Source organism: Dasypus novemcinctus, chromosome 8, assembly GCF_030445035.2.
Source record: "Dasypus novemcinctus isolate mDasNov1 chromosome 8, mDasNov1.1.hap2, whole genome shotgun sequence".
Taxonomy (NCBI): Eukaryota; Metazoa; Chordata; class Mammalia; order Cingulata; family Dasypodidae; genus Dasypus; species Dasypus novemcinctus.
Genome location: NC_080680.1, coordinates 83,466,451 through 83,494,426, shown reverse-complemented (window position 1 = coordinate 83,494,426; position 27,976 = coordinate 83,466,451). Strand labels below are relative to the sequence as shown.

At 48.5% G+C, this 27,976-nt stretch overlaps 1 protein-coding gene and 1 pseudogene across 1 annotated transcript in view; one reads left to right on the top strand and one right to left on the bottom strand.

The window, feature by feature from the left end:
• Positions 1 to 27,976, bottom strand: part of ALDH1B1 (aldehyde dehydrogenase 1 family member B1) — a 316,919-nt gene that overhangs the window by 74,618 nt on the left and 214,325 nt on the right. The window lies entirely within an intron of this gene.
• Positions 1 to 27,976, top strand: part of LOC101443938 (PHD finger protein 13-like) — a 78,127-nt pseudogene that overhangs the window by 1,978 nt on the left and 48,173 nt on the right.

Sequence of the window (27,976 nt, the reverse complement as noted above, 5' to 3'; positions counted from 1 at the left end):
TATAGCTGGGCCTCACGAGGCTTCAGTCTGTCCAGAGAGGTTCTCACCAGCCTCGCACTCCCTGCCCTGTCCAACTGCAGAAGCTGCTTCATCCAACCCACGTGAGGGCTGAACGCTAGGTAGGACCTTTTGGTCTTCTCACCAGGAGTCCCTCAGACAGCAGGGTGCCAGCGACTCCTTCCTCAGCGGCTTGGCTGCTCCACCCCCGCCACTGTGAGCAGTGCAGCCCTCTAGGGTATGAACTCTCGGGACCTTGAGGCCAGCCAGTCCTATCCTTGCCTCGAATCCTGGTCATCCTTGGTCACTGCCTAAGGTGTAGCGTCTCTGTCCGTTTGTCCTCCGCCGTGAACTCACCCGCTGTGACTCAGCACCCCGTGGCAGCCCTCTGCCAGGTACCCGCCGCTCCATGCCTACCGGGTGCCGGGCACTGCAGCCTCCCTGGCCACACCCACCCTCCACCTCCCACCTTGGCCAAGCCTGGGTGCCCCTGAGGACGCTGCTTCCCTGCAGCCCTCCCACGGGGAGGCCGCCCACTCGCCACGCCCCACTGGGGGCCGGAGGGCGGGGCTGGCATTCCCTGCCTTGTGTGAACACCCCTTGGGGCCCACACTCTGGCACCTGCTCTTCTCATCAAAGTCACCTGCCCTCGTCCTCCAGGATGTGAGCCCCGGTCTTTCTTCCTGCCTCACCCTGGGTGACTCCAGAGTCCATGAGGGTGACGTGGCCACACCCCAGCCCCTCAGCCTCTCCACCTCCTCACCTCTGGGGCGTTCCTCTCCACCCCTCCTCAGCCCTTGCCTGCAGACCCAACCCCAGGCCCATGCCTGGCACACGCGCCCTGACCCGCGCAGCCCCGGTGTTGTCTCAGCTCTGAGATCTCAAGTCCGAGCAGCCGCTTCCTGACCACACTGCCAAGTCCTCACGCAGTCACCGCACGCCCTCTGCCCTTCAGTTCTACGAGTACGCTAGCCCCTCTCGCCCTCTGCGTTTTTCCCACCCGCTCAAGTCTTGTGTGCCTTCGCTTCCTTCCTGTGAGACAATGTGTTCCACAGACTGTGTCCTCCGTCTTTCTGGTCAAGGCCCTAAGTCCACTTGGCCCTTGGGCACCCTTCCCTGGACACTGGAGCCTGCCCTTCTCTGGACAGGCGCACCTGTCCACCTTCTCCATACCCAGCTCCTACGGGAGGCCGGGGGCTGTGGCCTCTACCCAGGTAGGCAGTCAGGAGGAGTACGAGGTGGAGCAGGTGTGAGTGACAGGAAGTCAGCAACGTGCTGCCCCCAAGACAACATGGTCTTTAAAGTCAGATCTGGCCTAAACACTGGCTGGAAGTGTTTGTCACGCCCGCTGAGCTCTCCGTACCTCCGCTTCCCAGGCAGCACAAGGGGACTGTAGCTCTACTGCAGGGCTCAGGTGAGGACAAGAGCTGAGGAATACATGGCATGTTCCCAGCACAGCAGTTTGCACACAGTAGGTGCTCTGTTAACATGCTTTGCCTTTCCATCTTTGCCCCGAAACGATTTTGAAGACCCCTGCCAGGGGATGTCTCCCATGTAAAGGCACTGCAGCATCATTTGAACATCAGCCATGGCGCACGGGCTGGGTGCTGGGCTTGGCACTGGATCTGCCAGGGCAGGCAGGCATCTCGTGCTGACCCCTCCTGACAATGTGCTCCTGGGGGGCCTTTGTGGGTGTGGTTGCAGGGGGCTGGGGTGCAGATCGTTCAGGGCATTTTGATGTGCTCATGAGGCAGCAGTGCCTGGGAATCTGGGTCCTGGACTCAAGACAACTCAGAGGTGTGACATTAGTGCCCGTGTCCTCCCTGCTCGTTGCCTGCTCCATCCCTGTGCATTGTGCTCTAGGCCCACGACGGCATCACATGTGGTTCCCAGGCAGGCAAGTTTCCTCAGCATCACAGAGCCTCATCCTTCTGCTCCCCACGCCGGAGCTGCCCTTCCCGACTCCCACTGGTTTTAAGATACCGGCCAAGCTCCTACATGAATTTTGGAGCCCTTCTTCCCTGCTCACCCCTGCTCCCTGCCAGTGGAATTGTCCTGCCTCTGCTTTGCACGCCCCTCTCCCATTTACAGAGTCACAGCACCTGGGCCACCTGGCCCCTGCCTCCTGTCCCATGTCCATGCACTCTTCGGCTCATGAGCCCCTTGGAGAGGGGCCCCAAGCCTTACCCACTCCAGCTCTGCACACCTGGACAAGGCCTGGCACTTGGAAAATGCTTGGTAAAATGTTTGCTGAATAAGTGAATATAGTGGGTAAGGCACACTTCTGTGGGCTACACTTAGAAAACAAAGGGAGACAAATACCCTCTGTGATATTTACTAAGGCTTTCAGAAGAATCAAATGTGTGCACTTATGGAGAAGCATATGGAAATAATAAACCCAAACTCAGAAATTTACCTGGGTTAAAAATGTCACCATGTAGAAATGATCTTAACAAGTTACTGACCTTTGCAAAATGGAATCTCATTTTAAAATACTTAAGAATACATCTTATTTGTTCAAATTGTAATAACGTTTAAAAAGACCCAGATGTCTTGGGCAACTCTTGAGGAGGAATAGTTTTGAAATGTGTTCAACTTTTTGTTCCAATAAAGAGAAAGAGAGAGGGGGAGAGAGAGAGAGAAATGGTCAGAAAAAGCCCTTTGACTCCTTCCGGGGCTCGTCACACTCATTATGCCATCGGGCCACGTGTCGCCACCTCCCTGGGTCCCAGCTCCGTCAGTGGTTATCCCTGGCAGAGGTGATTTACCAGCGCTGGGGCTGGGTGCTATGGTGAGAGACATGCTGGGGTGGGCGGGGTGATTGCATGATCTAGTTTTTGGTTACCCGGGACCCATCTCTGAGAGAGAAAGCTTTCTCTTTTAAGCAGGGCTTTGAAGGTTTTAGCCATGAGAAAAATCTAGGACGAGGAGCACATCCGTGGACACCGGGCGGGCCTGAAGTCGGGAAGCCTTTGGGCGCTGACACGGGAAGTCAAGTCTCTCCCTCACTCTGAGCTTCAGTTTCCAAAATGGGGGACTTGGACCAGATGAGTCTATGGTCACTTCCTACGTCCACAATCTGTGAATTAGCCTGTGGCAGGCAGATTGCAAAGAACAAAAACATCATATCAGGGCCAGAGAAAGTTCCAGTGTCCAGCCTTTAAGGAAACATCTTCCTCTTTCTCAGTTTCCCCAAAGCTACATCCAGAGAATCCGACCAGCATCTGGGGACCTCCGGTTACCTGCTCCCTCCACATTTTGGTTCTTTTTGGTCCTTTGCCTGGAGGTCATCCAGCTCGTCTTTGACCCTCTGCCTGTCGTTGTGCCCCTCATATAATCGAGAAGCCATTGGAAAGCAAAATGGCTGGACCAAGGCACCTGGGGAAGAGTTGTTTGTTTTAATGCTGGGGACCAAGAACTGCACACAGCTCCTTTTGTGGGTTATATTAAAGTGTCCCTGCAGGTCTTTGTGGTTGCTAATGATAAAGTAGCTTAATAGTGTCTCTGAAGAAAAGGGAGTGTGAGGATGGCCAGAAGTCCTGAATTCATGTTGTGGCACAGCTGGAAAAAAGAAAGGCCGCCTCTGCAGGGATACGTAAGCATTCAAACTGGAAGCCGAGGAGGCAGGGTTTACAAACCCATGCTCAGAAACAGCCACTTACCTTGCATCCACAGCCCATGGCTGAGTCCCATCCCTCGGTCTTTACAGACAGGGATTTTCTCAAGAGCACCTTCGCTGTCCCAGGCCTCAGGCTTTTGTGAGGCAGTTCGGCTGCAGCGTCCTAAGTGAGACTGTGATGGTGGAGAACCCGTGAAGCATTGAACATGCTCAGGGGAGCTGGCGCAAGACCGCTCCCATAAGCTCGGTGTGCAACCGTAGCAGGCCCCTGTAGACTTGGGCTTTCTCCTTGTTTGTGCCCAGGAGGCCAGGAAACCAAATGAATGCCTCAGAGGCTGGCTTCTGAGGCCTGTCACCTCTCAGATGGCAGGTGGGAAACGAGGCTTGTACTGGGACTTGCCTGAGGACCGTTGGCTGGTCAGGGGCAGCCTGCTCCTCTCCCTGCCCTGCCACGCAGCCGCCTTGGGCTCCCTCCTCAAGCCGCAGGCAGCCCTGGCCTGGACGAAACACAGCACTCATTGAGGGAAGATGCTGCAGTGTCCTCTGAATAGGTCCAGGCTCTTGGGCCTTTTAGCAGGAATCAAGAGACTCCACTGGGCCAAGAAGTGGGCTAAGCAGAGAGTTGTTTTGGAGGGGGAGGAAGGAGGGTGATGCTACATATCTTGGACCAAATGCACATTTGATGTCCTTTCTAGAGCTCACTATTTGGCAAATGCTGACATTGGCAGGGCACACAGGGCCAGGCTGAGGAGAGCCCTGGCCTGCGGGCAGGAACCAGGGTGCTGGGTGGGGGTCTCTCTCAGCCTCACAGCCTCTGCCTGTTCCGTGTCGGGCGCCTGCTAAGTGCCAGGCACTACACGAGCGGCCTTCATACACTTGTACAGACGCCGAGAGCCAGGCTGCCTGCAGGGCACACAGCCCCTGCGAGCTCAGGATGTGCGCAGGGGCCTGGGACACTCAGCCTCCCTGCCAGTGACGCTGACGGGAGGAGGAAGAGGGACGTGTTAGAGGACTCCCGACCAACCCGGAGCCCAGGCTAACTGCTTGGACGAGGGCGCCGTAGACCACGCTTCCTCAGTTTCCAGTCTCTGGCATATGAGGTGCTGGAGTCTGCAGATCAATAGGCGCCAGCATTCTGCTGTGGGAGTGGAGGCCACGGAAGCACAGCTGTGACCACGAGGCATCCAGATGGAGAGAACCACGGTCACTGGGGAGACTTGTGCCTCGGGTCATGGGAGCACCGCGAGGAGGCCCTGAGCCAGGGAGGGGCAGCGCCTGAGCTGGGGACGAGCGCTCACAGCGGGGCTGGTGAAGCAGGAGCCCCCATCTCAGTGGCTGTGGGTGGGACAGCCATTTCTTGGCTGGCTTTGATGATGTGGAGGCCACAGTAAACAGGAAGGGAAGGTGGCATTGAGCCACCCTTGAGCAGAGAAGCTCAGCTGGCTCTTCACCCACCCCACTCCCCAAGGGCAGGGATGTTGGGGGGAGGGGCAGGGAGGCCCCTGGAGCAGGGGCTGGCACTACCCCTGCCAAGTGCCACCCAGTCTGCCCTCCGAAGAGCCTCTAAGGCGTTCTGCCTCGTGCATGCCCATGCCCATGCCCACACCGAGAAGCAGAAGGGTGTCTCAATAGCAGCAGGGGCCTCCCTTTCTGACTTGGATAGGATCACGGATGAGCCTAAATCAGGGACTGACTGGAGGTAGCTGGGAGCAAAAGCAAGGCCCTTGTTCCTGTGGCCTGGCCACAAACGCCCCAGCCAGGGCTGCTCTCTAGGCCATCCAGGACCTGGCAGAGATGTCCGGGGATTCTGGTTAGCTTAGCCTGACACAGGGTCCCCTCTCTTGAAGGAGCTGGACAAGGCACGGAGGACCTGAAGGGGTGCCCCCATATTTCTCCTAACTTATAAGGTGCCTGGTGAGTTGGGGACAGGCATAGTTAGGTAGGCAGGTAGGTAGCATATTGTTAGGTAGCATATTGTTGCTTTGCCTTCACTGCACCTGAAGAACAAAATTAGGGACAAAAGCTTTTCTAGAGATTTTGGAAAGACTGTCATTGGAAGAAGAGAAAACAGATGAAAAAAAGAGCATACAAATCTAAAACCATATTTGCTTTGTCAAAAGTGAGCGGAGACCATCAAAATCAAAATCAAAAACTGGCCCATGCTTTCTGCTTATAGAGGGTGGTAGTGGAGGAAGCACAGCTTTGCTGACTTTATGCCCTGCCTAGTATAAAGGAATCATTATTTTTTAAAGGTAATTTTGGAGTTCATGCCCATTTTTTACATTCCTAAGTAGGTACCTGAAGCAGTCTACCCTTGCTAAGGAGACATGTTCAAGGTCTTTTACCTGTGAAAGTTAAAGCCAAGGGTACAAATTGGAATGAAAGGGTTTGGTACTAAGGGAACAAAATTTCTCTGTATGTGAAACTAATAGATATTTCCAATTTTTCTCTTAGCATTGAGAGTGTGGAGACGGGAGAAGGACTCAGTACAGACAAGAGTCCCCCTGATATGGCAACAGACAAGACTGGTCTGTAAATGTAGTTGTCCTAAAAAACCAAAAGCAGATCAAAATCAAAAGAAAATTTAGCACTTAAAAGCAGATCTGATGCAACTCTAGTCTGACTACTCTACTCAATTTATTTGCTTGCTTATCTCAAGCTGCCAATATAACCAAGGCAGGATACTCAGGTCAAGGGAGCATAATACACTTTTTTTTAATTGTCTTTTTTTAAAGATACAGAGATCACACAAAATGTTACATTAAAAATATAAGAGGTTCCCATACACCCCACTCCCCACCCCCACCCACCCCCACTCCTCCCACATCAACAACCTTTTTCATTAGTGTGGCACATTCATTGAGTTTGATGAATACATTTTAAAGCACTGCTACACCACATGGATTATAGCTTATGTTGTAGTTTACACTCTCCCCCAGAACATTCAGTGGGTTATGGCGGGATATATAATGTCCAGCATCTGTTGCTGCAATATCATTCAGGACAACTCCAAGTCCCGAAAATGCTCCCCTATTACACCTCTTTTTCCCTCTCCCTGCCCTCAGCAACTCCTGTGGCCACTGTCTCCACATCAGTGATAGTTTCTTCCATTGCTAGAGTCACAATAGTTCTATAGTAGAATACCAGCAAGTCCACTCTAATCCGTATTTTATTCCTCCATCCTGCGGACCAAAGGTGGAGTTTACAGAGCCTGGGGCCTGGGGAGGAGGGGGGAGGAGGCGGCACCTTTAGCAAGGGGACCATGGACCAGGTCTGACCATGTTCAGCGGAGGTTACAGAGCCAACCGTGGAGGCCGGATTGGTCGGAGTCCCAGCAGCCTTGGTCAGCCTGCCTCTTAGCTGGTGCTTGCCAGAGCGGTGTCTGCTCTTCATTTTATAGGAAGGGCCCCTCTGGCTGGCATCGAGCTGGTCCACAGCATAGTCTTACATAAGTGTCTGTTTTTCACTTTACAAAAACACCTTCTTCTCCATTTGTTTACATTCTCATTGTGGTCAACATGTTTACCATGTGTTTTGGGATTCAAGATCATTACTGTCATTTCAATACACAGCAGGAACCACGGAAAGAAGAGGCTCGAAGGGGCCTTCCTATGGCCGAGATGGTCAGTGCACTTGAGCATGAGCTGTGCCTTGGTAGGCCGTGTTGGTCCTTGTTCTGTGGTGTTCATTCCAGCCTTTGTGTTCGTGGTGTTTTGGAGAATGATAGAAAGAGGGATGTGTCAAAACTCAGTGGACCACGAGTGCTGGAACATGATGGCAACATGGTGAAGGGGTAGCCAGAGGCAGCTGTGTGGAAGCTATTACAAAAGTTTGGAAAAGAATTGGCAAGTAAGTACCAGGGCATGTAGATTCCCTGCCCACAACAAAAATATTTAGGAGGAGATGGAATTTCTTATCAAATGCCAGATAGAGGCATATCAGGCAGGGAACACAAGCCACTCAAGGCATTTTAAGCAGGAAGGGATTTAACACAGGGCACTGGGTGCTTGCCCAGTCATTGGAAGGGTTAAAGGAGTGGGCTCCTTGGCTGGCTACCACAAATAGCTCTCAGAACAATACAGAACTGATCCATTGGGGGTGGTAATGCCGCTGAGAACACCACTGGGGCTCTCTGTTTAAGGAAAAAAGCTGAGGCTCAGCAGGCTTTATCTGGGAATATACAAAAAGCTATTTCCCCAATATAACATACTTAATTCATTTATAAATCCCCTTGCCGTGACTCTTCTACTTAATTTTTTTGAACCCATAATTTTCAATTTACCTGTTAAATTTATGTCTCATTGACTTCAAGCCCTCGGATTCCCGTGCTGGTTAAGCCCTGAAACCCAGCCAAGTTGTAGTCAGCTCCTCCTCTCCAGTTCTTCGGGCCTGCTCTGGACAACTAACAGAACGAGGGTGATGTACCAGCTCAGGCCAAAAGCAAGGACTATTTTCAATGATGAGCAAAGCAAGTCCATTCCTCTGTCCCATAATTTCTACATCCTTTCTCAGCCTGAAGCAGTCAGAGTGGCCATGGCCCCAAATCCCTCAAGACTGAGGAATGAACAAAAATAAGGGGGAGTGTAACTACTGATGAAAGCAGATTTATTGTTATTTTAGTTATTATTTTATGTTAACTGAGTAACTTGTAACACTTATATAAAAAACTATTTTTTTGGGAAGCGGACTTGGCCCAAGGGATAGGGTGTCTGCCTACCACATGGGAGGTCTGCGGTTCAAACCCCGGGCCTCCTTGACCCGTGTGTTGCTGGCCCATGTGCAGTGCTGATGCGCGCAAGGAGTGCCCTGCCATGCAGGGGTGTCCCCCGCGAAAGGGGAGCCCCACTTGCAAGGAGTGCACCCCGCAAGGAGAGCCGCCCAGTGCAAAAGAAAGTGCAGCCTGCCCAAGAATGGCGCCGCACACACGGAGAGCTGACACAACAAGATGACGCAACAAAAAAGAAACACAGATTCCTGGTGCCGCTGATAAGGATAGAAGTGGTCACAGAACACACAGCGAATGGACACAGAGAGCAGACAACTGGGGGGGGCAGTAGGGGAGGGTAAGGAGAGAGAAAATAAATTAAAAAATTAATCTTTAAAAAAAACCCTGTTTTTAAATTTAAGAAGAAAAGCTGAGACTACCACTGTTGCTGCTGTCACTGCAAGAGACTCTGGATGCGGGGAAGCTGGAGAATGGTCAGGGAACCCAGCTGCAGGAAGAGCTCATTACCATGACCTTGCTGGCCAGAAGAAACAGCAAGCAGAGGGCAGAAAAAATGCATCTATCTCAATTCTCTGACTTCGAAAAGTCATGCAAGCGCATCCCATAGGTGGCACCTACTTCACAGCCACAGCTTTCACCCCGAGGGAGGATGGGAAATGAGATCTTAGCCTTTCCAACCCCTCCACCTAAGAGTGCAATGGATGCTGACGAGCCACTCCACAGAGTTCTCCAGGGACCTGTGTTCTGGAGAACGTGGGAGCTTTTAGGATGCCACATAGGTGGAGAAACTGAGGCTCACACAGATAAGATCAAAGAGCACAGAGCAATCAGTGACAGAGAGCAATCAACCAAGACTTTAACCAGGACCACCTTCTCAAGGTGCAGGGGGGAAAGAGCACAGATGCTTGGAGCCAAAAAATGTTCGCTGCTCTATGTGGAGAAGGTGGAGAGCATTCACAGGAGATGGGGAGTTTCACTCCAAATGCAGCTGAGATCATATCTTGGCTTTGTTCCCCGTGATGCACAGTTATTTGTATTTCAGCCTAAAATCCTAACTCGCAGGACCTGACTAACAAAGGCAGTGCGCAACGCATTCCCCCAGAGGCCAGCCAGATGGAGCCCGGCGGAATTTCACTTTGAAGTGTTCCGTGTTATCTGACTCATTTGCAAAAGAAATGAGCTTCATGGGATGTTCAAATGTTTCCAGACATAACCAGTTGCCCCCAAGCAAGAATCAAGTTATAATCTCTCCTTCGCTTTGCCCGCACACAGGCGGGCACAGATCGGCACGGCGCCATCAGAATCAAAGTGGGTCTCCTTTTCAGGGGGGCAGGCGGGAGGGGCGATCAGATTGTAAAATACCCTCGGATCAAGAAATGATGGATCCGTTTCCACCCCCCACCCCCCACTTTGACAGTGGATTAGAGCGACTGTACAGCTGATCTCAGGAATCACACGCCCATTTGTCATTAGGAGAATGCAAACTAGGTGGCTAGCTCTCCTACCTTGTGCAGCCTCCCAGGCTCAGTGGTGTCAGGAAGAACAGATAGCAGTGGGTTCAAATGTGAGCCCTGCTGCTTCTGGAAAAGCTCCTGCCTTCTGAGTCTCAGCTTCCTTTTCTGTAAAATAAGCCTAAAAATATTGACCTTGGGGTGCGGTTGTGAAGAGGGTGTGAAAGGGCTTCGGAAACCAAGTGTGGCGCCCTTATTAAGCTCTCTCCTCTGCACGCCCAGCCACCCTGTCACTCTTACCTGAAGAAAGCGAGCCAGTCCTTGCCCCACACCTTTACCTGCACCTTCCCTCTGCTTGCAAAGCCTTCTTCTGCCACATCCCCTTGCCAAAATCTTATCCTTGCCCACAACCGGTGTTATCCTGGTTGGGAGGGGAGGGTCTTTGGTGGGTGGACAGTGGCGTGGAGGCTTGTTCACATCACAGAAACTCAGCGCCTCAGGACTCCTGGGACGTTAGAGCTGACAGGGCCCCCAGGGAGCACCCGTCCCAGCCCTCGTTGATTGGACAGGGCAACACAGGCCCCCAGGGTCTGGGCGGACCCCCGCCCGTGCCAGGCGCCTCAGCAAGGTGGGCACAGGAGCCCACAGCACCTCAGGCTGCTGGCAGTGCCTGTTTTGCAAAGTTCTTGGACCTTTTTCTGTTCTCCTCATGAAAGGTGAAAACAGCAGTTAAGTAGGCAGGGATGTGTTCATAAGAATGATATTTAAAACACAAAAGGCTTTGGGACAAGTTGTTTAGATTTTTAAATTTAAATATTTCTAAGTGAGATTTCCTGTTTAAAACAGCACCTGGTTAATTGCCCCACCCCTACCCCGCACGTACACACACACCCCATCGTGTCGCTAATGTAACGACGAAGACCCAGCACCTCCCACAAAGGCAGGGGAGGCTAAGGGAGACAGAAAACTACTCCCGGCCAGCTGCTGAGAGGACCCTCCACTGATGACAGGACAGGCAAAGGAGTCAGGTTCATCTCAGGAAATAAAGAACAACTTAAAACAGACAGGAAGCCCCTTCATTCCTGCTCCACTCTCTAATCCTGGACAAACAGTCAAACAACAGTGGGGGCTGCTTTGGGGGAGTGGCCACATCCTCAGTGCCCCCTCCCCAAAGTCCATCTTCTTAGTCATATTCATGACTGTTCCTGCCAAGAATCTCAAAGAAAACACCTGCATCAACCTTACGAGAGATAAAGCAACACTGAGCTATGACTCGCCTCATCAGATTAGGGGCAAGTCGAACAATACCAAGCATTGGAGAGCATGTGACCTCACCAATAATCTTCCGCCTCAAAGACAAACTTACTGGCAAGTGCTTCATCCTCTCCTGTGACTTATTAACAGTATTTGGCACCTTGATTGTCCCCTCCTCTTTGAAAGACTTTCTTCATTCTGCTTTCCAGAAACCACACTCTCCAGGTTTTCTCCCCTCGCTGTATTCTGCTTCTCAGTCTTCTTTCCTGGTTCCTCCTCTTTTCCCTAGGTTGCTACTATTGACTTGCCCAGGACTCCAGCCTTGGACCTTCCTCTTCACTATCGACACTTTTCCTTTGGTGATGTTCTCAGTCTTGCGGCTTTTAATACCAGCTAATTGCTAACATTCCCAAACTACATCCAAAGCTTTTCCCTTGAATCCCAGACTTGGATTTCCAATGGCCAACTCAATGCCTCCACTCAGATATCTAAGAGTTATCTCAAACTCCTGTTGCCCATAATCTCCTCTGGACCCCCAAATCATGCTACCCACAGTCCTCCCTCTCTCAGTAAAAGGCAATTCCAACTTCCAGTGGTTCAGACCAGAAACCTCAGACTCAACTTGGACTCCTTTTGGCAAATCCTGTGGGTTCTTCTTTCAACATCTATCCAAGATTGGACTCTTCTCACCTCCCTCGCTACCCCTCAGTCCAAGCCACCACCTGTTGCTTGGAATATTGCACTGACTTATGAACCAACCACTCTGCTTCAGCCCTAATCTTCCTACTGCCTGTTCTCCACTGACACTCAGGGTGATCCTCCTAAAGCACAAGTCAGATCCTGGCACTTTTTGCTTGAAACCCTCTGTGGCTCATCATTTCACTCTGAGTATAAGTCAAGGTCCTTACAATCACCTAAAAGGCCCACCTTGGGCTCCTGGTCATCTCTCTGACCCATCCCCACTTCTCTCCCCCTCACTCACTCCACTTGAACCATGCAGGTGTCTGGTATGTTCTCTGAGCCTCCAAGCACTCCCATCTCGGGCCTTGGCTCCTGCTGGGCCCCCAGATACCCACATGGCAACTTGCTCACCTCCTTCCAGTCCTTGCTCAGATCACCTCTTCAACTGGGCCCCGAACACCCTCTAACCCCCACACTTCCCGCCGGCCTTTCCCTGCCTTATTTTTCTTCATAGCATTTCTCATTTTTGAATGTACTATGTACAATTTATTTATATTTGTTTTTTTGCCTCCTCCCACTGACATCAGGAAGAATCTCAATCAGGATTGGAAACCAGGCGAGGAAAAGGAAGGCCAGGCAGCAGCCGGGAACTCAGCAAAATGTCACCACAAAGGGAACACCCAGGGCCACCACCACTGACGCTGCACGTGGCCCCTGCCCATTCGGCCTCAGGCCTTGCCACCGCTGCTGGCCCTGGAAACTCAGTGTTGCCACAGCTCATGGCCAGGGGGATTTTCAAGGCTCCTACCTCTTCACATCAATAGGTCCCATCAGGGCAGGTGCATCGACTGGCTGAGCCTGGGCTCTAGTGGCAAGCAAGCCTGGGAAGCAGGTACCAGGTGCTGTGCTGCCAAGGCTAGAAAAGGGGTTCAGACACTAAGCAGCAAAAACAAACAAACAAATGTCTACTCCATTGGGGTACATTAAACCATGAAGGAAGCCCAAGAAGTTCCAAAAAGAAGGAATGCTACAGGCCATCTTCTCTTAACATCAAGTTTTATTAAACAGGCCAAATTCAAGTGATGCAAGCAGAAAATAAGTTTATTCTTCCTCCTGCTGTCCCTTCAAACAAGCTCAACAAGCTCTGTGTAGACCGTTTCTCCTCTAATACTTGGATGAACTCCCAGATGTGTCCTACAGCCTTTCCAGTTATCTTTGGATTTAAAAAGAATAATAAAAATAATGAACAAAATTTTAAAAATCCTTCTGGGGAGCAGATGTGGCTCAAGCCGTGGAGTGCCTGCCTCCCACATGGAAGGTTCTGGGTTCAGTTCCCAGTGCCGCCTGAAAAAACAGAAACAAACAACAAGCAAAACAAACAGAAAAACCAAGTCAGCGAAGTCAGTGTGTCTCAGAGGTTGAGTGCCAGGTTTCCACATATGAAGTCCAGTACCTGACCCCAGTACCTAAAAAAAAAAAAAAAATCCTTCTAGACGTTTTTACCTTTAGTCACCAAAAAAATAGCCTTCTTACTGCAATTAACACACTCCCTGTTGTTCAAGTGAAAGCATCTCCTCCCTGTCAGCTCTGGCCAGCTGGGGCTGGGAAGGCTGCAGCTGGGTGGTGGACAAGGGGGGCTCCTGTCCAGCTCCCCCCTTGCCCTGCTCCTGCCCGGCCTCCCTGCCTGAAGTCGCCCACCCTTTCAGGTGGGGCCCAGAAGCAGATGGTGTTGGGGCAAGTGCACAGTCGGATGGGGCTGGTCCTGCTTGGACCTGGCGTTGGTGTTCTCTGGGCTTGGTGGCACCTTTGTGAGCCACACCGATGTCCCCCAGGGGAGCTGTAATCACAGTCCCCAGGCCATGACAGAGCACATGGCCAGCAGCTGGCTTACTTCTCCAGCTGACTCTGACTTCACCACTGAGCTCTGGGCTTTCCAGCAGTCTGCTTCCCCCACATTATCTCTGTTGGGTTCCTCGACCCTCTGGGTGGCCCATTTGAGCAAAGTCCTTGTCAAGATGGCCCTGGAAACGACGGTTCCCACAGCAGGTCCGTAGGAAAATGTGCGCAGCCTTGTCCCGGCTGTTGGTGGATGGGTGACTTATTCTCTGTGTAATCCTTTCCCTCCACGTCTGGTGGACAGCCTCCGGCTCGTGCCCCTGAATCTGTCAGCCCACCCGCCTCCAAACTCTAAGGGGCACCTAGGAAGTTGTGGTGGAAGCATCCCCAGACCCCCTTGGGTGAGAAAAGGGTAAATGCCTCGGTATACCAACCACTTTCTCCAGAGATATGTTCTCTCACAACTTCTTTATTCCCAACCCCTTTTTATACTTGAGGTGGATTTTAGGCTAAGGTGGCCAAAATCGATTTCCAGATGCTTCCATTGCTTGACCTGCATAGGTGGCTTGGCTTCTTGCCTCAAAATGTGGGTTTTTTATTTACAGCCTTTAGGTCTTCCAAAACTGAGAGAGAGTCACTATGGCAAAAGAAGATTAATCTTGGTAAAAAAAGTTTAATTTGGAAAATAATGACTTAGAAATTTTAAGACAATCTAAATAATTCTTGAATAAAATAAGAAATCAAAACTATAACACTAGGCAAGGGAAAGAGAAAAATGAAAATACTTTATATTAAAATGTATGGTCAATGTTGTCCTCGGAGAAAATTTCATAGAATATTTTAAAAATAAACAATAAAAATTAGTCAACTGAGTATTCAACTCAAGAAGTTAGGAAAAAAAAGCAATAAAATTAACCTGCAGAAACAAAGGGAAAAAAGTAATAAAGCTTAAAATGAAATGAATACATTCAATAATAATGCAGTAGAGTGATTAATAAAACTAAGAGAAGTTTCTTAGAAAAGCCCAGTAAATTAGACACAGTTGAGGAAAGATAAAAAGAGGAAACAGAAAATACGACATTAAAATTGAAAAGGGAGACAAAGCAAAGGACACTGATTTTATAATTATAGGAAGACACTATGTATGTCTCTGCTAAATATCTTGAGAATTGAAGAAATTGATAATTTATGAAAAAATATAAATTGTTAAAATTAACTGAAGAAATAAAGAAAGAACCATGGATGAAAACAACAAAATTATTGAAGAAGCACTATCAAATAAGACTAAGAGCTCCCACTGTTTTATAAGCAAATTTTTCTAAACTGTCAAGAAACTAATTCCCATGCTATTTAAGCAGCTCTAGACCAAAGAAAAATATGGAAATCTTTTCAACTCCTTTTACAAACACAACATATTGATTCCCAAGCCTGACAGATATCACAATAGAGCATGCTGGCTTATAGATTTTCTTTAAATTCTAAATAAAGCAATAGCAAATAAAATATAGCAGTGCCTTAAAATGATAATTTGCCATGCCAAATAAGGTTTATCTCAAGAATGCAAGAATGGTTCAATAGTAATAAACTATTGATATGATACATTATATTTAATAGGTCAGATGAGATATACCACATGATTAACTTGAAAATGCAACGAAGAGCACTGAACACAATTCAACTTCCATTCCTAAGTTTAAATACTCTTAGTAAATTTGGATTAGAAAGGTATTTCCTTAACGAAATGAATATCTATCTCCTACCTATAGCCAGCATTGTACCCAGAATGAAACATCAGCCATATCCCCTCTTTGGCCAGGAACAAGACATAAAAGCTGGCGATGACCACTCTCATTTAACAGAGGACAGCTTATTGATTTTACACAAAGGTAGGAATCGTAGAAAGAAGAAATCAAAGATGTTCTTTAAAGATGATATGATTTTCTAGTGTGAAAACCTGAAAGCATTAACTAAAAAAAGCTATGCTAGAATGAATGAGAATATTCAGTAAGATTGTCAGTTACAAGATAAAAATACAAAAACCAGTCACTTTCTGTATACTAGCAATAACCTGGGGGGGAAAATTCAGAGGGCAAAAATATCCACTCACAATGTAGCAAAACTGTGAATGATCCAGAATGTTACAAGAAATGTACAGAATCGACATGAAAAAAATTATGTTTTACTAAGAGATTAAAAGATTTCTTGAACCTTGAATAAATGGGAAGATATATCCACAGCTTCTTTCCATAGCCACACAGTCTGAATACTTCATAGCTGCAATGAGAGAGGGGATCCTGGACTTATGTCACGGTCTTGGGTAGAAAAATAAAAAAATGTGAAGTTTTCAGTTTTCCCCAAATGAATTTGCGCATTTAATAAAATACCAATCAAAATCCAGCAGGATATTTGAGAACTTGGCAAAATGATTTTAAAGTTCACAATTGTGCAAGGACAGCCAAGAACCTCTTTAAAAGAAATAATAAATGCGGAAACTTGCACTACTAGCATTAAAATAGATTCTAAAGTCACAATAAAGAAATTAAGGAGGTGCTGATTTTTTCAAATGTACACTTTGCTCAATGGAACATAATCGAGAGTTCCTAAGCAGACACAAATTTAGGTGCAAATTTAGTATTTGATAAAGGTAACTTTTCAAACGTGTGCTGGGGGTGAGGTAGGAGAAATGCATTTCATTATAAGTGGTGCCAGCACAATTGCTAGCCATTCACAGGGGGAAAACAGCATTTTAAAAAAAACAGTGTAGATGAAAATAAATTTCAGTTGTAGAAAAGATCTATATGGGAGACATGAAACAACAAAAAATTGTATCTGGATATTTACATTACCCTGGAGTAGCTTAGGATTTTTTTAAGGAAAAATATCTGTATTAATTTAGGGATGGACAAATCATGAGTCATTTTCCCTGTGTGTAAAGACAAAAACATACAAAACCTTCTAAATATTCCTAATTTTAAAATATCCATGCAATGGAGCAGACGTCCTATTGAAGCTCACATGGAAGATGAGGTTATAAAGAAAAACAACTTGGCTTTGGAAGGACATATTGAATTTTTTCTAAAATTCACTTCGTTGAAGAATAATTTACATACAATAAGATTTAGCATTTTTGTATGTACGATTTAATGTGTTTCTTAGTTGAAATTCTTAATGAAATAATTGTAGCTTCACGGGCAGTTGTAATACTTAAAGCAGGGCGATCCCAAGTACCCAATACCCAGTTTCCCCCAAGGGTGACATATTGCAAAACTGCAGTACAGCATTAAAATGGGCATAGTAGCACTGATGTGCTCCACAGATCTTACTTGGATTTCCTCAGTTCTACAAGTGTGTACTTAGTTTTAAGCAGTGTCATCACAGGTGTAGCTTGGTGGATCCACCAGCACAGTCAAAACGCTGAGCAGTTGCATCCCCACAAACGTCCTTTGCCTTGTCCTTCTACACGCACGCCTACCTCTCTTCCCTTCCCTCTGCAAAATGCAAATAGTTTTGACAAGTGCATACAGTCATGTAATCATCCCCACAATCATGACCTGGAACAGTTCCATCACCCCAAAAACTCCTCTGTGCCTCCATGCAGTCAGTTCCCTCCCCCTCAGCCCTCACACCAGGCAATCACTCATCTGCTTTCTATTACTAAATAGAAAGTTTTGCCTTTCCTAGAACTTCATAAAAATGTAATCAGCGTAATGTCCTGGGGATTTATCCAACTTGTTGCAAGTATCAGTAGTTTATTCCTTTCACTGCTAGGTATGGATAAATCATTGTATGGATATATCACATTTTGTTTATCCCTTCATTTGGGTTGTTTACCATTTTTTACTGTTATGAATAAGGCTCTTAAAGTTTAAGTCTATGTGATCAAATGTTTTCATTTCTTTTGAGTGGATTCAGCCATTCATTTTGGATAGTTTCTAAAGTTTATCTATGAGTCTGATCCAGTGTTAATCCCATCCTGTATGTTTTTCATTGCAGATATTTTCCATTTCTAGAAATTCCATTTGGATCTTTTTTTTAAAAAACCTCTCTTCATCATGATCACATTTTCCTCTACCTCCTTGAACATAAGGCACATAACAGCTGTTTTAATGGTTTTGTACTCTAATTCAATCGTCTCTGTCATTTCTTGGTGTCTTTTTGTACTGATTAGTTTTCCTCCTGATTTTAGGCCATATTTTCTTAACTCCTTTGCCTGTGTGGTAATTTTCATTGGATGCTGGACATTGGAAATTTTACATTATTGGTTGCTGGATTTTGTTGTGTTTTTTTTTTTTTTTAAAGATTTATTTTTATTTATTTAATTCCCCTCCCCTCCCCCGGTGGTCTGTTTTTTCTGTGTCTTTTTGCTGCGTCTTGTTTCTTTGTCCGCTTCTGTTGTCGTCAGCGGCAGGGAAAGTGTGGGCGGCGCCATTCCTGGGCAGGCTGCTCCCTCCTTCGTGCTGGGTGGCTCTCCTTATGGGTGCACTCCTTGCGCGTGGGGCTCCCCTACGCGGGGGATACCCCTGTGTGGCACGGCACTGCGCATGGGCCAGCTGCACACGGGTCAAGGAGGCCCGGGGTTTGAACTGCGGGCCTCCCATGTGGTAGACGGACGCCCTAACCACTCGGCCAAGTCCGTTTCCCTTGTTGTGTTTTTTAAAAAATCTTTGGGTTTGGTTCTGGAGCACAAATCAGTTGGATCCTTTCGAGGCTTGCATTTTTAAGCTTTGTTTTGGCAAGGCAGGAGAAGCCTTTTAGTCTAGGGTTAATTTGGGCTCACTATTATGGCAACAGTCCCCTGATAACCTGTAGTCCTTCAAATTGTACACCTTAGCGTCTTTGCAGAGATGATCAAGTTAAGGGTTTCAAGATGAAATCATGCTGGATTAAGGTGGGCCCAAAATCTAATGACTGGGGTCCTTACAAGAAGAGGAGATCACAAGCAGGGAGGGCCATGGGAAGATCGGGGCGATGCTGCCACATGTCAAGGCATCCAGGTGCCTCCAGAAGCTGGAAGAGGCCAGAAGGGCCCTGCTGGAACCTTGACTTAGAATTTCCAGCCTCCAGAATTGTGAGAGAACAATTTCCATGGTGGTAAAACACTGTGTGTGGTGCCTTGTTACAGCAGCCCGGGAAATGAATATAGGACCCCACTCATTGCCCCATGCATTTGGAGGTCTTTGGACTCTGGCTGGTGGAAACTTTAAGAATTTGGGTGGGAGTTCCAGGGATTATTCAGCCCATACCTTGGCTGGAAGCAGACACCTTCGACGAAGACTTTTAGAGCATCATATAAAAGACAGGACAGCATGCAATTGGTAACGACCGATTTTATTTTATTCTATTTTATTTTATTTTATTTTTAAAGATTTATTTATTTATTTCTCTCCCCTTCCCCCCCACCCCTGGTTGTCTGTTTTCTGTGTCTATTTGCTGCGTCTTCTTTGTCCTCTTCTGTTGTTGTCAGCGGCACTGGAATCTGTGTTTCTTTTTGCTGCGTCATCTTGTTGTATCAGCTCTCCGTGTGTTTGGCACCATTTCTGGGCAGGCTGCACTTTCTTTCGTGCTGGGCAGCTCTCCTTACTTTATGGGGCGCACTCCTTGTGCATGGGGCTCCCCTCTGCGGGGGACACCCCTGCGTGGCACGACACTCCTTGTGCGCATCAGCACTGTGCATGGGCCAGCTCCACACGTGTCAAGGAGGCCTGGGGTTTGAACCGTGGACCTCCCATGTGGTAGACGGATGCCCTAACTGCTGGGCCAAGTCAGCTTCCTTGACCGATTTTAAACCTATCTCTTTGGCCTCCTCTTAAACCCCTTTCAATCCAGCTGCTGTTGCGAACTGACCTGAGTATCCAAGTAGTAGAGAATATTAGTGGGTCCCAGGGAGGCCCAAAGCCTGAATTGGGAGCAGCTCTGCCTCTCATTGTGCAACCAGAGTGGACATTCTCCTACTGGGCTGGCTCTTCTGATCTGTAAGGTAAGGGGGCTGGAGAGGGAGCTCTCCGAGGCACTTCCAGCTCTAACACAGCCCTCTGGCTGGGAAGTACCAGTTTCTCACTCGTTGGTTGCCTCTGTGATCACCAGTTCCCAGGGATTCCAGCTCTACCTCAGAGCAGCCTTCTTATTCCTAGTTCCGTTTTTAAATATAAGTTAGCTTTTATTTGATTTATGGACTCAGTCCCAGTCCCTGAACTTCATTCGGCTTAGACAGATTATTGATTTTCAATAACTGTGGAGCAGAAGAATAAAGAGATGACAGCAGCACTTGGCTGCAGACCCAGGGCTGGCAGAGGGATGCAGGAATTAATCATCTCCAGGGTGATCACTCAGCCTGGCCCTGTCAGGGCAGCGACCCAGGGAGCTCAGCCAGCCTGGGGCGCCCTGCGAGTCACCTGATGATTGTCTGCTGCTGATAATATGAGCTCACCAGGCTGCCCGGCCTGGGTTCTCCTACCAACATTACCTGGGCCAAGGCACATACCCATCCAGCTTCTCTACCCGTAAAGAGAGGGGCTGAACAAGTCCCTGAGGCTAGCTGGAGGGAGGTTTACCATTTGGACCAACAGGGAGGAGGAGATGGTCAGGTATGGAGGCATCACCATGAAATAACTGAAAGCAAAGAAAATGATGAAAAGTGAAGGGATGCAGGTGTGCTGGACATGCATGCTGAGTTTAGCATGGCTGCAAGAAGCTAAAAGGAGCAAGGCCAAATTTTTTTTTTGGTAGGGGGAAGAAGGGGATGGAGTACAGGGTAATACTGATACATTTCACTAGGAGGGGAACAAGCTAGAAGTAGGTTTGGGTGGTGGGGTGGGAATGGGGCTGAGGGCAAGGAGATGAAGGATTTTGTTTTGGAGATGTTGGCTGTCCTCCCTAGAGAGTGTTGCTGCTTTAAGGCTGAACCATTTTCACTCCCCTAAAGAAAGGCAGCAAGCCTTTTCTTGCCTCTGAACTTTTGCACATGCTGTTCCCTGGAAATTGATCCAGTCCTCTCTTTGCCTGTCTAACTCCTGCTTTTCCTCCAGATCTCAGCTTAGCTGCTTCTCCTCTGGAAAGCCTTTCCTGATTACCCCACCCCACCGCAGGTGCCCCCATCCCATGCTCCCACAGTGTCCCATGCTCATCCTGTTATGACCCTGGTCACATGGTGCCTCAACATTTACAAGGTAATAGTTCATTGTTATAGCAATTACAATGATCTGTTTTCTTACCTGTATCTCCTCCTTAACTGCCAGCTCTGTGAGGGCAAGACTGTCTGCCTTCTTTGTCCAGAGTCCCAGTATATCAGAGATACTCAATAAATATTTGCTGAATGAATGATAGCTTAAAAGAATGAAGTTATTTCATGATTCAAAGAATACTTATTGAGCACCAGTTATATACAACGTTGTGGGTAGGCATTGACAGTGCACTGATTTTTTTAATGTAATCCCTTTAACAATCCCTTAATTTCATATATCAGAAAACCCTCAGATAAGTGAGGTGGCTAGCTCAAGGTCACACAGCCAGGACCTGGTTGTGTCTCCCAACTCATAATCCCTGTTCTACCTCTTTTCATTCTAGGGGAACTGGGCTGGTCTGTTCTCGCTCCAATGACCTCATAGTTCTTTCCTCTGTATGGTGAGAGAGTTGAACTGGACCAGTGGTTCTTAAGCTTTGAAAATTGATGGAAGCTATGAACTGTAACCCCAAGAAATGCACATTAGCACAGAAAAACTTATACACAATTTCAGAGGTTCATGGGCCCCCATAAAACCTACCCATGACCCACTGGTTAAAAGCCCCCAAACTCACCAATCACACAAGCTTTGCCAGCTCTCACATTCTTTGGATGGCTTGTGATCCACCCACCAATATCAGTTTTATACAGTGGCAAAATTCTGCCATCCTTTTTTCAAGGTCCCAGTCTCACCTCCTCTCCTCTTCTGGCAAACAGCTCCTCCCTGCTGTGAGACCTTACTAGCCCCCCAAACTCCAGGGTCCTGCTCAACTGTGGCTGTCATACTGTGTCCTGGTCCTGATTTATTCTCCGTGGTGTCATTCTAAATATGAAGTTATACCTCACAGCAAGGCTCAGTCCCCTGATAGAAGAAATGGCCAAGGTCAATCCTCAACAAATAAAACCACAGCCATTAAGTAATTCCTGTGGTTCATGAAAAATGTGATTTCCTTGCTCCAGCCAATGTGGAGGGCAGGAGATATAAAGATGCTCCCACTTTGGTCTGTGGAAGAAACTGTGAAAATATAAATCAGCAAGATGTATAGCCTTCTCCCCTAGTCATTATCTGGGCAGGCCAGAGCTAATGTATTTGTTAGTTAAATCCTCCACAATCAGCTGCCCATTCCCCTTATGGATGGCTGCACTTTTCTGAAACCCACCAAGGAATATTGTGGCAAGGAAATAGACCTTTTAGTTTATGGGGATTCTTCCAAGTCTCCAGGACCCTGATGCCAGGCTGAGGATTTTACCATGTAGACTAGTGTTGAGTTTTTATGTTGGGGCATCCAGAACAGATATTGGCGAGGGTGACCCTTCAGAGTCTCACGCTAGAAAGACCACTCCAGCTGTGGGTGGGTATCCATCAGAGGGGTCGTCAGCAGGGCCGAAAGCGATGGAACTGGCATGGGAAAAAGACTAATGAGGCCGTCTGGGGAAAGGCCTCCTCTTGCTCTTTAACTTCCCACAATGGGGGTGGCAGCATGCTCAATAAAATTCTATACAGACAGAACACACTGCCACCCTGCAACTTGGAAGGTCCAAGGAGATGAAGTGAAAGTCGTTGAGTAGAGTTTCTTGGAAGACTCTGTTCTTTAGCTATTGAGGCCCTTCTGCCTTTTTACATGTCTTCTTTCTTCCTGTCTAGAAGGCAGATGAGATGGTTGGTGCTACAGGTGCCTTCATGCACCCATAAGGAAAAGGCCAAGAGAACCAGGAGACCTCAGTTCTGACATCCTTGAGCTACTGAAACACCGCCTGCTTCTGGACTCATTATATGAGAAAAATCCACATGGAACATCAAGTGAAGAAGTTATGTAGGTAGGTGAATGTACCAGTCTGGAACTCTGGAGAATCATCAGCGCAGACATGGGGATAATAGAAGTCAGAGGAGGGTGGGTGAGATGACCTGGGGGTGGCTAGATAGATAGATGGATAGTCAGTAGATGATAGGTAGGTATATAGATAGATAGACACATACATACATGCATACATATATACATACATAGCTGATAGATAAATGGTAGATGATATAGGTTAAAAAGAATGAAGAACATCAACTAACTTACAAGGAACAGGCTGAGGAAAATTTATCTGTACAGGGTAGCACCCAGAATAGGGGGCACCTGGCGAGAAGGGCCCCCCGGGGGTCCAAGGGAGGAGAGGGACTTCAGAAGTGGTGAGTGGTCAATGGCACACATGAGAGGGGACCTGTGGCTGACACCAGAAAACGGGACTTGGCAGTGACCCTGACAAAGGGCTGAAGAGAGAGCACTGATCATTCGGTCGTGATGTGTGAATGCCAGTCTGCCTGAGAGAACCACTGGTTGTCCTATGCCCTCCAGGTCCCTGCTGTAGGCCTGTGGCATCCCTCAGCAACCAGAAGTCCACACAGAGAACAAAACAGTGGGAAGGGAATGTTTGCTTCCTTGGACAACTCCACCAGGAGATATATTGCGCATGATTACTGCACATGTGCTTAGACTTTCTCCCTGTTCATGGTCTGTGTCCAGCTGCGCTTGTTGGTCTTGTTACATTTGATTCCTCTTTCCTCAAGGATGTATGGTATGGAGGAAAGAGCACTGTGCAGGGGCCAGGATGGGTGTTCAATGCCTGGACAAGTTATGTGACCTCAGTCAACTCCCTGGACAAGTTGAATGCAGAGGAGAGGCTAGAGTTCAGGGCTTCAGATTCCAGTTTCGTTAGGCCTCAAAACCCATGCATAAAACGTTTCCTAGGTCTGGGTTTTAAACACATTGGAAGTTGGCTTGCTGCCAATGTTTCACTGGCCCAGGGTGGGCACTAGGACATTTTTTTTGCAAATTGGTTACTCCATCATGTAGAAAACCAGATCTTTGCAGGAGGTAAAACATCTGGAATTACATAGCATGAAAAGAGACTAAAAGGCCAAGTTACAAACTCAACACACAGTTCTCTGGGTTTCAATGATGCTCAAAGATTTGAAATGTTCAGTAAATCTGTTTGTTGCTGCTTAGACTTTCAATGTTTCCCTGGGGAGATGCTGCTGGTTTGTCTGTCCCGTTTAAACCGGCAGGATTCGCAGGGATGGATGTATCTTCTGGAGCTTAAACAAACTCCCCAGGAAAGCTTGAGATCTTACAGATTCTAAGCCATAAAAATATGGTTCTCATCATAGAGATTGCCTGGAAAGGACAACTGCCCCAGCACACTCAACTCAGTCATGTCTGGAGCTTTTCTGGATTCTAGGCCTTAAGAGTCCAGGAAGAGCAGACCATAACAGTATAGGGACTTCTCAAGGGTGTAACTGTGGCCAGGAAATCCAGCGATGAGTCAAAGACTAAAAACAGAACAGGAGAATGACCAAGGGGGCATGTTTCAAAGCTCATGGAGCCAGGACTTTCAAACTTCAGCTCCAGTTCGCCACGGATTATCTGGCTTCTGTTTGTGAGCCTCTTCCCCTCTCTGGACCTCCGTTTTCTCCTCTCTAAGGAAAGGGTGGCAAGGTCAGAGCCACATCTGCTTCCAGAGGTGCTGGGAGAGAACAGACTTGAAGGCTGTGTAGAAGCGAGGCATCAACCCATTAAGAGAAAGCGATCAGCTGACGCAGGGGCTTGGCCAAACACATCTGACAGCGTGGGGCTCTATGCGCAACGACGGAAGGCTCTCCCATGCCCAAGCACATGCCTCCCTTCTTCTTGTGCTTGGATGTGACTCTCCTGTTTAAGTGGGGGCTCACAAGGCTCCCGACAGGTGACTCCTCCATGCCTGGAGTTAAAATGGGAGCCGTCCCCTTCTGTTCTCTAATCGTCAAAGGGTTGGGTTTCAGAAACTTAAATGTGGAAGGGAGATACCTAACTTTCCTCAGCTTCGGGGGCTACTGTTGATAGTCTGTATTTGGTGTGATTAAACACACCAAAAAGGAAGAGATTTGTCAGTGGACTTGTGTCCACAGTTTTAGAAATCAGCTGCATCTTCAGAGGCACTGGTTCGAGTCCTCTCAGCGCTTTTGTGTACAGGGGCAAAAACCAGTTCATGTGTTCAGGAAACAACTTGCTTCTTGGGAACTTCTGTACCTTGTGTGTATGTGCATGTGCACGTGTGTTAGTGCATGTCTACGTAGGGGTGTGCTTTATGTGCGGGTGTGCATCTGTACGCACCTGTGTGTTCAAGTACGTGTGTGCAGTTGTGTGTCCGTGTGTGCACGTGCACATGCTATATACCCAGCTTCTCTCAGAAGGAGGGAGGTTTGCTCGATTGTACCATACCCGGGCCAGGGGGTGACTCCAGCAGCCCTGGGTCCCCTGGTCCAACATGCTGAGCTGTGGAAATGTCAAAGCCTTTCCAAACCTGAAAGACAGATGAGTTCATTTTCAGGTTTTGCCGTGAATCAGTGGTTCCCGGAATGGCTAATGACTCAGAGGCAGCATTTGCATCCAGCAGTGTCAGAGAGGCTGTGGGATTAGTGGCTGGGGGGTGATTTAGGATAGCCATTTGGGAACATCCACCATTTTCCAATAATGCTTGAGAAATTGCCTCTCTCGAGAAGAGAAATTTCAAGAGGGCCTGGGAAGGTGGTGGAGGAGGCCGAGGAAATGCAGAGTCCTCTGGTCTGAGCAGCAGGGCTGCGGGCCCCAGAGCGCCGGAGGCTCCAGACCCTCGAGGCAGATGTGCCATCGATCCCAAGGCCGCCTCCCCACCCGCCCCATCTGTGCCCAGGCGCTTCTCCCTCACCTCCCCTGGGTCACCCCCAACATTCATCTGATGAAATTAGTATTTGAAATACAATAAAGTGATTAGTTCACTTGACTGTGACAAACGTATTTAATCTTGGCCAATCGATAGTGTCAGAAAACCAGCACCATTAGTTAAATTATCCCCTGGATTCAGAAAAGCAAACGGCCTAATTGAAGAAGGCAAACTCTGCAGGCCTCTTTGCAGTCCATGCACTCCCCACCTTGTGGGTTGAAGGGCTCTGGATTTGAACTTTAGCCAAAACCTGCTTCCTCTTCAGCCACCCCTCGCTGGTCCCTCTCTGGCCTCAGTTTCCTCATCTGTTCAGTCTAGGGTAGAGATTAAGAGACTCTGGAGCTATGGCCAGATCAAATCAGCACCATTTTCTCTCTGACCTTGGGCAAGGGATAACCAATCTGTGCCTCAGTTTTTTCATCCTTAAAATGGGGCTGTTGCTACTAGTGTCTAGGGTCGAGGGCCAGGTGAACGAGCCCTGGCCTGGGTGCTCGTCCTGGTTCTGCAGTGCTGCAGTTGGACCACTTTGGCCTCTTCTCTCTCGTGGCCTCAGTCTCCCCATCTGTAAGTGAGGAAGTGAGGCGGATCATTTTGTAAGGCTCCTGCAGCTGTCATGTTCCACAAGTCCCTGACCCTGATATCCTCACTAATATACTTGGAAGTTACTCGAAGTGAGCTGGGACAGGAAGGCTAAGGGATCCTGGTAATACAAGGGAGGTCGTCTTCGAGGCAACACATATAATGTTTTAGGACATAGCAGGGCAGGGGGGTGGGGTAGGGTCAGAAACAATGGGAGCTGTGCTTTCTGCCTGTGAAATAAAATCAATTCCATTTAGTTTCAGCCCAGGAAGCCTCCGGGCGTGCTAGCCACTGTGGTTCTGCTGATGGATGCAGGGAAAAGGAGCGTCTCCTCCCTCCGTCACCCATCCAGCGTGTGCCACGCACCATCTCTGTGCCACACCTAGCGCTGGGGGCTCGAGACACAGGGCAGGACCAGCCCCCACCCTTGTTGTCCAAGGACTCACAGGCGCGTGAACAGTCAGCTCTAATGTGATGTAAAAGTCCCAACGCCAGAAGGAACAGAGGGCTGAGGAGTTCCTCTTCCCGGGAAGTCTTGAAGGGGCCTTTCGAAGCAGCCCTTGAAGCCTGAGTGGAATGCAGGCCTTTGGAGAAGAGGGAGAACTTCCAGGCCACAGGATCAATGGGACCAAAGGCCTGGAGGTGTGAGAGGACATCGGTATGTGTTTGGAGAACACTGTGGCTAGAAATACAAGCCGAGACAAGAGGCGGAGGAGAGACCTGGACACAGAGGCCTTGCCTGCCATGCTCCAGGGATGGGCAACCACGGCAGGTCAGACCTGAATTTCATAAAGCAGGAACATGCATGTGCATGCGTGTTTTGTGTGCATGTACGCTGCCGCCTCCCCTGGACGGAGGCAGAGCCCGGCTGCCCCTCTCCAGACCAGGCTGCTGCTCCCCTACAGAAGAAAGCACCCATGCTCGGGCCCTCTGGCTGCTGGAACACTGCCAGGGCCTTCAGAGGCATTTCCACACGCTGTGCGCTGACAAATGCTCTCCAGGACTGATCCTTGTTTGAGGAAAATCCACCTGTTTTCAATTCGGCTGTGGGTCAGGCTGATAAAATGTTGGACTGAGGGTAATTTCCATTGACTAAAATGTGTAGGGTACAAGTGTTGCTTAAAGAGACAATTCAGGGAAGCAGATGTGGCTCAAATGACTGAGCGCCTGTCTACCACATGGGATGTCCCAGGTTTGGTTCCCGGTGCCTCCTGGAAAAGACGAGCAAGACAGCGAGCTGGCGCACAGGGCAGGCGCAGCAAGCTGACACAACAAGATGATGCAACAAGGAGACACAAAGAGGAAACACAATGAGAGATACAGCAGAGCAGAGAGCTGAGGTGGCTCCAGTGACTGAGTGCCTCTCTCCCACATGGGTGGTCCCAGGTTTGGTTCCCAGTGCCTCCTAAAGAGAAGATGAGCAGACACAGAGAGCACACAGTAAACAGACACAGAGCAGACGGCAAGCACAAACAACGAGGGGGGGAGAATAAATAAATAAAAATAAATCTTTAAACAGACAATCCAGTACTAAGCCCTTGGAGAGAGGGGAGAACATCCCATCGCAGGCAGTGGGGACGATAGTTCAGAAGCCTGGAGGTGTGATACAGCGTAGATATCTTTAGAGAGAAATAAGGAGCTGGGACAGGAGGCTGAGGCCGAGGGACACAAGAGACAAACACTTCCTGAGGGGAACTCCACGGCGGGAGGATCGGACCTCACCCTGGTGCATCGGGCAGAACTCAATTCAGAAAAACTGCAGGAAGCACTGGAGCTCATGCCTGCTGTCCAGTCAGGTACGTTCACAAAGAGACAGGCACCACGGTGAGCAGGCACCAGCTGAGCAGTCGCCCAGCTCTGGTTTCTAAGCCCCAGCTCTACCGCTCACC